This window comes from Suncus etruscus, chromosome 14, assembly GCF_024139225.1.
Source record: "Suncus etruscus isolate mSunEtr1 chromosome 14, mSunEtr1.pri.cur, whole genome shotgun sequence".
NCBI lineage: Eukaryota > Metazoa > Chordata > Mammalia > Eulipotyphla > Soricidae > Suncus > Suncus etruscus.
Genome location: NC_064861.1, coordinates 63,889,133 through 63,901,141, shown reverse-complemented (window position 1 = coordinate 63,901,141; position 12,009 = coordinate 63,889,133). Strand labels below are relative to the sequence as shown.

The 12,009-nt window shown below is 44.7% G+C and overlaps 1 protein-coding gene across 1 annotated transcript in view; it reads right to left on the bottom strand.

Moving 5' to 3' along the window:
- The window catches only part of LOC126027457 (cytochrome b5 type B), a 35,554-nt gene that overhangs the window by 9,269 nt on the left and 14,276 nt on the right, over positions 1-12,009 (bottom strand). The window lies entirely within an intron of this gene.

Genomic DNA, 12,009 nt, shown 5'->3' with positions numbered 1-12,009 from the left:
TTGCTGAGTGCATAGCCAGGAGTAATCTCTCAGTGTCAACAAATGTGGCCCAAAAAGCAAAAAAACAAACAGAAGTAGTTTTGAGCACAGAGAAAGGAATAACCCCTAAAAACTACTGAATATGATAGTTTAAGAAGCTAGATATTTTACACTTTATTTGGAGAAGGTAGAAATGGAAAGGGCAAAAAAAAAAAAGTGAGGGGCCATCGAGATAGCATGGAGGTAATGTCTTTGCCTTCCACGAAGAAGGAAGGTGGTTCGAATTCCGACATTCCATATGGTCCACCTTGCCTGCCAGGGGCGATTTCTGAGTGTAGAGCCAGGAGTTACCCCTGAGCAATGCCGGGTGTGACCCAAAAACCAAAAAAAAAAAAAGAAATGGAAAGGGGGGACGGAGTGATAGCATAGCATGAGGCTGACCCAGGACACACCCAGGGTTGATCTCTGGCATTCCATATGGTGCTATGGTCCTTCCAGCCTGCCAGGAATGATTTCTGAGCACACCCCTGAGCACCGCTGGGTGTGACCCAAAAACAAACTTAAAAAAAAAAAAAAAGGGGGCCGGAGAGATAGCATGGAGGTAAGGCGTTTACCTTTCATGCAGAAGGTCATCGGTTCGAATCCCGGCATCCCATATGGTCCCCCGTGCCAGCCAGGAACAATTTCTGAGCACAGAGCCAGGAAAAACCCTGAGCACTGCCGGGTGTGACCCAAAAAACACAAAAAAAAAAAAAAAATTGAAAAGAGAATGTTTATTAAGGCCTAAGAAATAGGGCCCGGAGAGATAGCACAGCGGTGTTTGCCTTGCAAGCAGCCGATCCAGGACCAAAGGTGGTTGGTTTGAATCCCGGTGTCCCATATGGTCACCCGTGCCTGCCAGGAGCTATTTCTGAGCAGACAGCCAGGAGTAACCCCTGAGCACTGCCGGGTGCGGCCTAAAAACCAAAAAAGAAAAAAAAAAAAAAAGACCTAAGAAATACAAAAACTTGTTTTACACTAAAGAACTCATCTAAAAAGGATTTAACCTTGTTCTTCTGACACTGCTTTGCATAACACATAACTAGATTTCATTATAAAGGAGACCTTAACAAGATGTTAAGCTTTATAATTTTTCAATATGGAGCATTTTTTTCTTAAAGAATTATATTTTTCCTTTATATTCCAAACTTTTAGTTTAAGACACTATATTAGAAATTAAGACTCAGGGTTGGAAAGATAGCACAGCGGTTAGGCATTTGCCTTGCATGCGGCCAACACACGCTGGATCCCAGTTCGAATCCCGGCATCCCATCTGGTCCCCTGAGCCTGTCAGAAACGATTTCTGAGCAGAGAGCCCCTGAGCAATGCTGGGTGTGACACCCCCCCCCCAAAAAAAGGAAGAAAGAAATAAATTAAGATTCAAAGTAAAGGGGCCGGGGAGATAGCACGGGGGCAGGGGGTTTGCCTCGCAGGCAGAAGGTCGGTGGTTCGAATCCCGGCTTCCCATATGGTCCCCCATGCCTGCCAGGAGTGAATTCTGAGCATAGAGCCAGGAAGAACCCCTGAATGCCACTGGATGTGGCCCATAAACAACAAAAAAAAAAAATTCAAAGTAAGGAACAACTCAACAATGAGACAAAATTATTGGTAAACAGTGATCCTACTTATCATAAAGACTATCAGAGAAGTGACCTTTAAGTGCAAGTGAAAGATTGCTTCTAACATAAAGGAACTTACTGAATTTTTGTGACATTTTTTATTTTTATTTTGGGGCCACACTTGGTGGTGTTCAGGAATTACTCCTGGCTTTGCGCTCAGGAATTACTTATGGTGGGCTCAGGGGACCATACAGAATGCCAAGGATCAAACCCCAGTTGACCGAATGAAAGGTAAATGTCCTACACTGTATTGTCATTCCAGCCCCAGGAATTTACTGAATTATTAAAAGTTAAAAACTTCTTCCCCACGGCCGGAGAGATAGCATGAGGTAAGGTGTTTGCTTTGCATGCAGAAGGTCAGTGGTTCGAATCCCGGCATCCCATATGATCTCCTGAGCCTTCCAGAAGGAATTTCTGAGCATAGAGCCAGGAGTAACCCTGAGCGCTGCGGGGTGTGACCCAAAAACCAAAAAAAAAAAAAACACCAAAAAACAAAAAACAAAACTTCTTCCCCACAAGCAGCCCTAGTGGCACTGCCATTTGGTTCCTAGCACCACAGCCAAGAGTGCACATAAAAACCATTGTGGGGTGAGTTCCCCACAATAAAAATAATGTAAATGGGGCCAGAGAGATAGCATGTAGGTAGGGCGTTTGCTTGCATGCAGAAGAAAGGTGGTTTGAATCCCGGAATCCATATGGTCCCCCGAGCCTGCCAGGAGTGATTTCTGAGCGTAGAGCCAGAAGTAACCCCTGAGCACTGCTGTTTTTGTGACCCAAAAACCAAAAAGAAAAAAAAAAGAAAAAAATTAGTAATAATGTAAATGAATGACAGGAAGAACTGGGAAATAGTTTCTGACTTATAAATACTCTGCAAGGGTCTTGGGGGTTGGGTTTTCTTTGGGGAAGGTAGACTCAAGCAAGGAAGCAATGTAGAGCTAAGGTGATGAAAGAAGTGAAGTAATGAAGGAGAAAACTGTCCCATTAAAGCAGAATATACCTCTTAATTAGGCTCAAAAATAACCACTTTTCTGAGGTTCAGAAACCTGTAGTCAAAAGGAAGTCATTAATAGAATTAACTTCATACCCATTTCTTTACCTTTTTTGGCTTTTGGGGCCACACCAGCATTGCTCAGGGGTTGCTCCTGGCTCTGCACTCAGAAATCGCTCCTGGCAAGCTCTGGGGACCATATGGAATGCCAGAGGTCAAACCCGGATCCATCCCAAGTTGGCCATGTGCAAGTCTAAAGCCCTACTGCTGTGCCTGCTCTCATACCCATTGCTTTATGGCCAATGTTTAAACCAGAGAGACAGAAAATTCAAGAAAAGAATTATTTACATCCCATACACTGACATGCCTATTGTGTTTTTTCCCTTTATAAAAAAATATTGCACTGTGATTTACCAAGTCATTCAGAATAGTTGTTTCAAGCATTTAATGTTCCAACATAATCCCACCACCAGTGTGACCTTTCCTCTACCAGTAACCCCAGTTTCCCCACCACCATCTTAGCCTGCTCCCATGCAGGCACAAATTTACTGTACATTTTATTATCAACCCCAAAGATGCTCACCCCACCCCACCTTCTTCTTTCTTAAACCTCTTTCTTTGGGCCCGGAGAGATAGTACAGTGGCGTTTGCCTTGCAAGCAGCCGATCCAGGACCAAAGGTGGTTGGTTCGAATCCCGGTGTCCCATATGGTCCCCCGTGCCTGCCAGGAGCTATTTCTGAGCAGACAGCCAGGTGTAACCCCTGAGCACCGCCGGGTGTGGCTCAAAAACAAAAAACAAAAAACAAAACAAAAAAAAAAAAACACCTCTTTCTTTGATATGTAAAAGCCTACATGATAGGTACTTCGTCTCACTCCCACCTTCCCCCTCCTGGGCCTTCACTCCCCTTGGTATGGGTATTGATATAATAAAGAAAAGTCAGTTTGGGCTGGGTGCTTGGAGACACAAAGAGGAAGAAGCCACTCTTAAAAGCCACAGACTTCTTGACTTTCCTGATTTGCTTGGTGTATTATTTCTTCACTGCTACCTGCTTCTTCAGACCTGGCTGCTTAGGGTTTAAAAATATGGTGCCTGGGGAGATCTCAGAATGTGGGATTTTTATTTTATATCTCCCAGTGGTGTTACTAATAAGTCATTATTTGAGGATTTACTGGGCAGGTTGGTACTAATCGACCACCTACTGTGTTATTGTTTAGGCTTACAGATCTTGGTAATCTTCTATACAACTTTCCCATCAGATTTGCTGTGATCCAACTGGGCTAATAGTACTAAAATTTGGAGGTGTCACATATGAGGCCTCAAGGCCCAGGAGCTATACAAAATTGGGCTATTTTTGTGGGTATTCTGGTTAGGATATTTTGGTATTTTGGTGGACTGGCAGTTTGATGAGGTTCAGTTGTGGAGCTGGGCCATTTCTGTAGTAAAGGGTGTCAGGTGTGGCTGTGGCTACTGTGCCTACAGGTGGAAAAGGGAATGTGCCCAACCCACCCCATTCCAAGAAGGTCCCAGAGCTGACATTCATATCTTACACCTTTGTGAAAAATAAACCAAACCCAGAATTTCTAAAACTAAGGTTCCATGACAACCTATGTAGGGCCTTAACTTTTTCCCAAAGGGCTTCCTTGCCTGATATAGTCAAAGCCCAAAAAGTATGAATAGAAATTTCATGGTGACTTGCTTTGGAGACAATGAGCATGAAGAAAATAGTCTTGAAAGCACAGATAGAGGCCTAACTGACAGTACATGCAGACAGGACACTTGTCTCACACATGGCAGACCCAGGATTGACCCCAAAGCCCAATAGGAGTGATTCCTGAGTGCAGAGCCAGGAGTAACCCTTGAGTACCATTGGATGTGGCCCCAAAACAAAAAGAAACAAACAAAACAAAAAAGCAAAGAAAAGAAACACCTTTAGAGGCTGAAGCAGTGGCACTAGAGGTAAAGCATCTGCCTTGCCCATGCTAGCCTAGGACGGACCATGGTTCGATCCCCTGGCGTCCCATATGGTCCCCCCAAGCCAGGAGCAATTTCTGAGCACATAGCCGGTAGTAACCCCTGAGCATCAATGGGTGTGCCTCCCCCCACCAAAAAAAAAAAAAAAAAACCACCTTTAATCACCATTTAACCTGGGCAGGGACTAAATAAACTACATTTGGGGGAAGCCGAGGAGGGCTCAAAACGAAAACCAACCATTTTGGATCTTACCCATTTCCACTTTTTCTGGGCCTCCCTATACTGAGACACAACAATGTTGATATTAGTCAATCAATAACCTTACAAGGGCCTCTAAGAGTTCAAGTGAAATGAAGAGTCACAGGTTCAAAGTGCTGGAATGCACTCTTTGCATAAAGAGGGACTAAGTTCAATCCCCAGCACTGCATGATTCTCCCAAGCTCCATACACTGCTGGAAGCTGGACGGAAGGTGGAATGAGAGGGGAGTAGGACAGTCAGTCACATGCCTCACTTTAAGGCAAAAGCTAGAAATTATTCACCTGTGTGAGGAAAGCATGTCAAAAGCTGAGACAGAATGAACACTGACTGAGCCCTCTGGATTTAAAAGTTCTTGAAGGAAATTACAAAGTGGTACTCCAGTGGACACATTAATAAGAGACAGCCAGGAAAATAGTTCAAGGGTTGGAGCATAGCCTTTGCATGTAGGAGCTGTGGGTTTGATCCCTGGCACCACATGGTAGTCTGAGCATCCCAGGAACAATCTCTGAGTACCAAGCTGGGAACAGACCCCCAGTATCACTGGGCATGGTTTAAGTGGGGGTGGGTGGGGGGAAGCAAAGCCTTTATTGCAGACATGGGCAGTTTTAGTAGTCCACACAGAAGATTAAATCTGCCCAGAGATCTAACATTTCATTTCAATGATGGCTGAGAGGGATGAGGAAACTGTAGGAGAGAAAGTTTGCAGCCGGCAGGGTTGGTTTGTAAAGTCTCAGAAGAGAAATCACATCTATAACTCAGAGAGTCCAAAGTTAAACTAGGAAGTAGTGCTGGTGGCTGGAGAAAGTGAAGGAGCTGCACTGAACGACTGATTTTCAGTATAGATGGAAGTGCCTTCCATTAACTATACAGCAAATCACGATGTCTAGATTTAAAAAAGGAAAGAAAGGAAAAGAAATAGCTTTATGTTGGAAGATGCCATGGAGGACTTTCACAGCTACATTAAAAAAAAAAAAAAGACAAGTTAATGCCTGTATTCAAGCTTCACAGGTTAGGCTCTTTCATTAGAGGATAATGCAGCTGGTTACTTTAAGTTGAAGCCAATGCTCAATGATTATACTGAAAATCCTAGGGCCTTAAAAATTAAGAACTATATATTAACTCTAGGCTAGGGAGATGACTCAAAGGGGTGGTGCACAGGTTTTCCATTTGTGAGCCCTAAGTTTGATCTTTGGCAAACATGATTCCATGAGCACTACCAGGAGTAAAAAAAGGGAACTGGAGCTGGGAGCAGTCCCTGAGCAAAGCCAGATGTGATTCAAAAATAAACAAACAAAAAAAGAATTAACTCTATCTTTGCTCCATAAAAGGCACAACAGGGGGGCCGGAGCAATAGCACAGTGATAGGGTGTTTGCCTTACATGCAGACAACCTGGAATGACCTAGGTTTGATTCCTGGCATCCCATACGGTCCCCCAAGCCTGCCAGGGGAATTTCTGAGTGCAAAGTCAGAATTAACCCCTGAGCACTGCTGAATGTGGCCCAAAAAAAACAAGAAAAAAGACATAAAAGGCACAACGAAGTCTGGGTGACATTACATTTGTTACAACATGATTTAATAAATATTTAAAATCCACCATTGAAACCCACTGATCAGAAAAAAATTCCTTTCAAAATATTGACAGCTTGGGGCTACAGCAATATAAAAGTGGGTAGGGCACTTGTCTTGCACACAGCTGACCCAGGTTCGATACCTGACATTCCATATGGTCCTTCAAACACCACCAGGAGTGATTCCTGAGTGCAGAGCCAGGAGTAATCCCTGAGTGCCACCAGGTATGGTTCAAAAACAAAAACAAAAACCCAAATATGACTGCTCACTGACAATGCACCTGTCCACCCCAAAGCTCTTGGGAGGACATGAATAAGAAGACATATACTGTCTTCATGTCTGTTAATACAACACTTATTCTGTTGCCCATCAATCAGGTAGTACAATCAAGATGTATATCCTTTCCTTTTTTTTTTTTTTGGTTTTTGGGTCATACCCGGCAGCGCTCAGAGGTTACTCCTGGCTCTACGCTCAGAAATCACTCCTGCCAGGCTCAGGGGACCATATGAGATGCTGGGATTCGAACCACCATCCTTCTGCATGTAAGGTAAATGCCTTACATCCAAGCTATCTCTCTGGCCCCCTCAAGATGTCTATCTTAAGAAATACATTCCCATGGGGCTGGAGCAATAGCATAGTGGTAGGGCATTTGCCTTGCACACAGCGGATCTAGGATGGACCTGACTCAACTCCCCATGTCCCATACAGTTCCCCTAGCCAGGAGTGATTTCTGAGCGCATAGCCAGGAGTAAGCCTTGAGTGTCACAGGGTGTGCCCCCCCCCAAAAAATACATTTCCCAAGATTTTAAACTGCCATAGACAGTAATTCCTCTTATGAACATGAGGCAAAGCCACTGAAAACCTTCCAGAACAAATTATCTATTCTAGATGTACCATTAAGAATATTGTATTTGGGCCCGGAGAGATAGCACGGTGGCGTTTGCCTTGCAAGCAGCCGATCCAGGACCAAAGGTGGTTGGTTCGAATCCCGGTGTCCCATATGGTCCCCCGTGCCTGCCAGAAGCTATTTCTGAGCAGACAGCCAGGAGTAACCCCTGAGCACCACTGGGTGTGGCCCAAAAACCAAAATCCAAAAAAAAAGAAAAAGAAAAAGAATATTGTATTTACCCAAAAACAAAAACAAACAAATAAGAATATTGTATTGGGGGCTGGAGCAACAGTGCAGTGGCTGGGGCACTTGCCTTGCATGCTTCTGACCAGATTTGATCCCCAGCATCCCATATGGTCCCCTGAAAACCATCAGGACTGAATCCTGAGCACAGATCTAGAAGTAGCACCTGAATACCACTGGGTTTGGGCAACCCCCACCGCCCTCAAAAGTAAAAGAAGGGGCCGGGCGGTGGCGCTGAAGGTAAGGTGCCTGCCTTGCCTGCACTAGCCTTGGACGGACCGAGGTTCGATCCCCCGGTGTCTCATATGGTCCCCCAAGCCAGGAGCAACTTCTGAGCACATAGCCAGGAGTAACCCCTGAGCGTTACCGGGTGTGGCCCAAAAACCAAAAAAAAAAAAAAAAAGTAAAAGAAAAAAAAATTTGTGTTGTGCCCTAAGAGATATTATTGCTTTGTATGCAGCCTACCCAGATTTGATCCCCAGCACCACATACAGTGCCCTGAGCTCTACCAAAAGTGATCCCTGAGAACAAAATCAAGAGTAAGTCCTGAGTCTGTAGCTCAAAAGCAAACAAAAGAGTATCAATGTTTTATGGAAGGATGGGAAAATATCAACATTAACAGAAGTTTGGAAGATGTTAATTCTAACTTTCATGGATAACTTCTTTTTATTTTTTTTTTTTTTTTGGTTTTTAGTTTTTGGGCCACACCCGGCGGTGCTCAGGGGTTACTCCTGGCTATCTGCTCAGAAATAGCTCCTGGCAGGCACAGGGGGACCATATGGGACACCAGGATTCGAACCAACCACCTTTGGTTCTGGATTGGCTGCTTGCAAGGCAAACACCGCTGTGCTATCTCTCCAGGCCCTCATGGATAACTTTTGTTTGTTTTTGTGCCACAAAACATAATGCTAGATGCTCAGGGGTTATTTCTGGCTCTGCACTCAGGAAATCACTCCTGGCGGGCTCAAGGGATTATATAGGATACCAGGATAAAATCCAGGTCAGCTACATGTAAGGCAAGTGCTCTACTGCAGAGCTATTACTACACTGTGCTATCACTCTGGGCACCCCCTCATGGATGACTTTTGTTTAAGACTTCAGTAGAGGAGGTCCCTGCCAATATGGTCAAATTAGCAAGAAAACTAGAGTTTAGAATGAGAAGTTGAACATGAAGATAAGACTGAATTATCAGGAGACTGACTGCAATCTCAAGATAAAATTTAAAAAGGAAGAGTCACCTCTTACAGAGAAGCAAAGGAAGTGGTTTCTTGAGATGGAGTCTACTAGTGAGGAATCTCTGATCATTACTAAATAGATAAGATTTAGAGTATCACAATACTCTTCATGACAGAGGGTCAGGGCTGGAAAGGATATATTCTGATTTTAAAGAGTTCAACTGTGGGTAAAAAACACCACTATATACCAAAGGAAGTTTTGGTTTTGGTGCCACACCCTGCAATACTCAGGAGTTACTTCTGGCTCTACTAGACTCAGGAATCACTCCAGGTGAGCTTAAGAGACTGTCTGAGATGCCCTGTGCAAAACAAGTACCCTACTCACCATACTATCTCTCTAGCCATGCCCTAAAGAAACCTTTCAGGAAAGGAAAAACAAGTCAAATCTGATTTCAGAAAATGCAAGATGTGGGCCAGAGAGATAGCATGGAGGTAAGGCATTTGCCTTTCATGCAGAAGGTCATTGGTTCAAATCCCGGCATCCCATATGGTCCCCCGTGCCTGCCAAGAGCGATTTCTGAGCGTGGAGCCAGGAGTGACCACTGAGCACTGCCAAGTGTGACCCAAAAACCAAAAAAAAAGAAAATGCAAGATGGGAGACAAAGTGATAGCACAGTGGCATAGTGGCAGGGCATTTTCCTTGCACACAGCAGACCTGGGACAGATCTGAATTCGATCTGCAGCATCCCATATGGTCCCCTGAGTCTGCCAGGAGCGATTTCTGGGTGCAGAGCCAGGAGTAACCCAGGAGTAACCCCTGACCGGCTCGAGGTATGCCCCCCCCAAAAAAAGAAAATGCACGAGGGTGGGGACAAAGATGACTAAACAGGAAAAAACTTGTACTTACTTCATCCTGCAGTTAAGAGTAAATCTACACCCAAATTCTGATTAATCCACATAGAAATCAGCCTGAAACCCTAATGAACAAAAGGTTCACAGGAAGGAACAAAAGGTGAGTTCTCAAACACCTTAGATAGAAAAAAATGCCTATGGGGCCCAGAGTATCTGTTTTGAATGCAGCTGACTAGTGTTAGTCTCGGCACCCTTATGGTCCCCTTAACACTGCTGCCAGCAGTGATCCCTGTGCAAAGAGCCAGGAGTAACCCCTGAGCATCACTTGATGTAGCCCCAAAACTAGAAAGAAAAAAAGAAACAAAAGCACACTGGAAACCAAGTTGCAATCAGGGATGAATCTGAAAAAGTACAGGAGGAAGCTTCCCTAGGGAATGGAGGTGGAGGAAATCGTTGCACCCCAATCTACAATTATATCTGTACAACACTGGAACAAAAGAGAATAAAGGGGTTGGGGATCACTGCCATCTTGGTGACCTCACTCAACCTTGCTGACAGCCCTGCCACTAGGCACATACTAAATCTCCTTCTCCACAATAACAAAAGCTGTGGGTAAATTGCTCAGAGATCATACTCTGAACAAACATCAAGGATCATGGGGGTAGAAAGACAATTCTCCAAAGTGCTTCCTTTTAGGGAGGGAATAGTCAAGCCTCTTCCATCACACCTAAGTGCAAGAAGCAACCCCAATCTCTGGCTGCCATCATTACTGACAAAGAGACACATTGCCACAATGTTCGGGAGCTACTCCAAAGCTAGTCAGACTGCTCCCCACCAGCCCTGGGGCAGGTGCTCTATCACCAGTTGGAACTAGAACCACCACTTCCCTTATTTTGGGATCTGTTTTGGGGTACACCCTGCTCAGTGCTCAGAGGTAATTCCTGTTGGTTCTCAGGGACTATGCGATATAAGAGCACAAACTAGGGCCTTGTACATACAAAGCCTGAGCGTAGCCCACTGAGCAAACTCTACGCACCCCGCCCTGCCGTCTCCTCTCTTAATCTTGCTCTGCTCAGGTTCCCTGGCATTGCCCAAGTGAAGAAACCCAGTGGCTGTTGGGCACTAACGATCTGAGTCCCTGGCAGTTGCCCAGGCCCACTTGAACTCAGTGGCCACTGAGCACGCTCTATTAGGTCAGTGCCAACAGCAGGGATCAGGTGCTAGAGACTCACTTCCCCATACCCCCCAGGCATCATAAGCCTTGGTCTCTGCCACACACTTGAGACCAAAACCTCCCAATCACTCCCTTGTCACTGCACTTGTGACAGAAATCTCCTAATGCCCCAATTGGAGCCACAGTTGGGTCAGACACCTACCAATGCAAATACCCTGGTCACCACCTTGACCCTCAAGGAGAGACAGCCAAACTGAGGAAACAGAACAACTCAACTTCACCAATGCACCAGACAACAACCTGGGAAGAACTCCTAATAAATAAAGCTAAGCATGCTACCTGAAGAAAACCACACAAAGAAAGGATCCTAAGAGCAGCAAGAGAAAAGAAAAGAGTTACTGATGGAAGGAATCCCCATCTCACTATCAATGTATTTCTCTACCAAGTAAGTGGGAATAGTGTGGGCCTTCCTGAGCCAATAGAATGAAAGAACTGAATTTGAGAAACAGAAAGGTCTATAGTCAATTATGACAGTCTACAATTCCTTCCAGGTCATTAAGAGAAATCCACTTTCCAAATATCCTTCCACCCAAAAATCAAGCACCAAAACAAAACAAACAGGGGCCAGAGCAACAGCACAGTAGTAGGGCATGCCTGCTAACCAGGGACAGACCCAGGTTCGATCCCTGGCATCCAATATGGTCCCCAGAGATTGCTAGGAGTGACTTCTGAGTGCAGAACCAGGAGTAACCCCTGAGCGCTGCCTGCTGTGACCAAAAAAATATACCGTATTTTCCGACGACTTTTGAAACCAAAAAAAGTCAACCGAAAATCGGTGGTCATTTTATACGCCAAGTATATCCCGAAAAGTGTTTCAGTATGCCACTAAACGAAAATTGTCTGAATATTGCCACAAAACGAATTTTCCAACTTGATCCTGCACCAATCACTGCAAGGCTGCTCGGACCACCTCTCTAACTCAGCCAATCCAAGCAGGCTTTTTATGCATGCAAATTAGACAATGTTCTGGACCCGAATCTACACTGTAAAAAGCTTGCTCAGATTGGCCAGAGTTAGAGAGGAAGTCTATTACAGTATAATCTTTGAACCTTTGCTTGTAGTGATTGGCTCACTGTGGTACATACAGTTGCAGCACAGGAACGTTCTGTCTGATACAGCAAATATAGGCCTAAACCTATTTTAACTGCAAAATTAGGGGGTCATCTTATACGCCCAGTCGTCTTATACG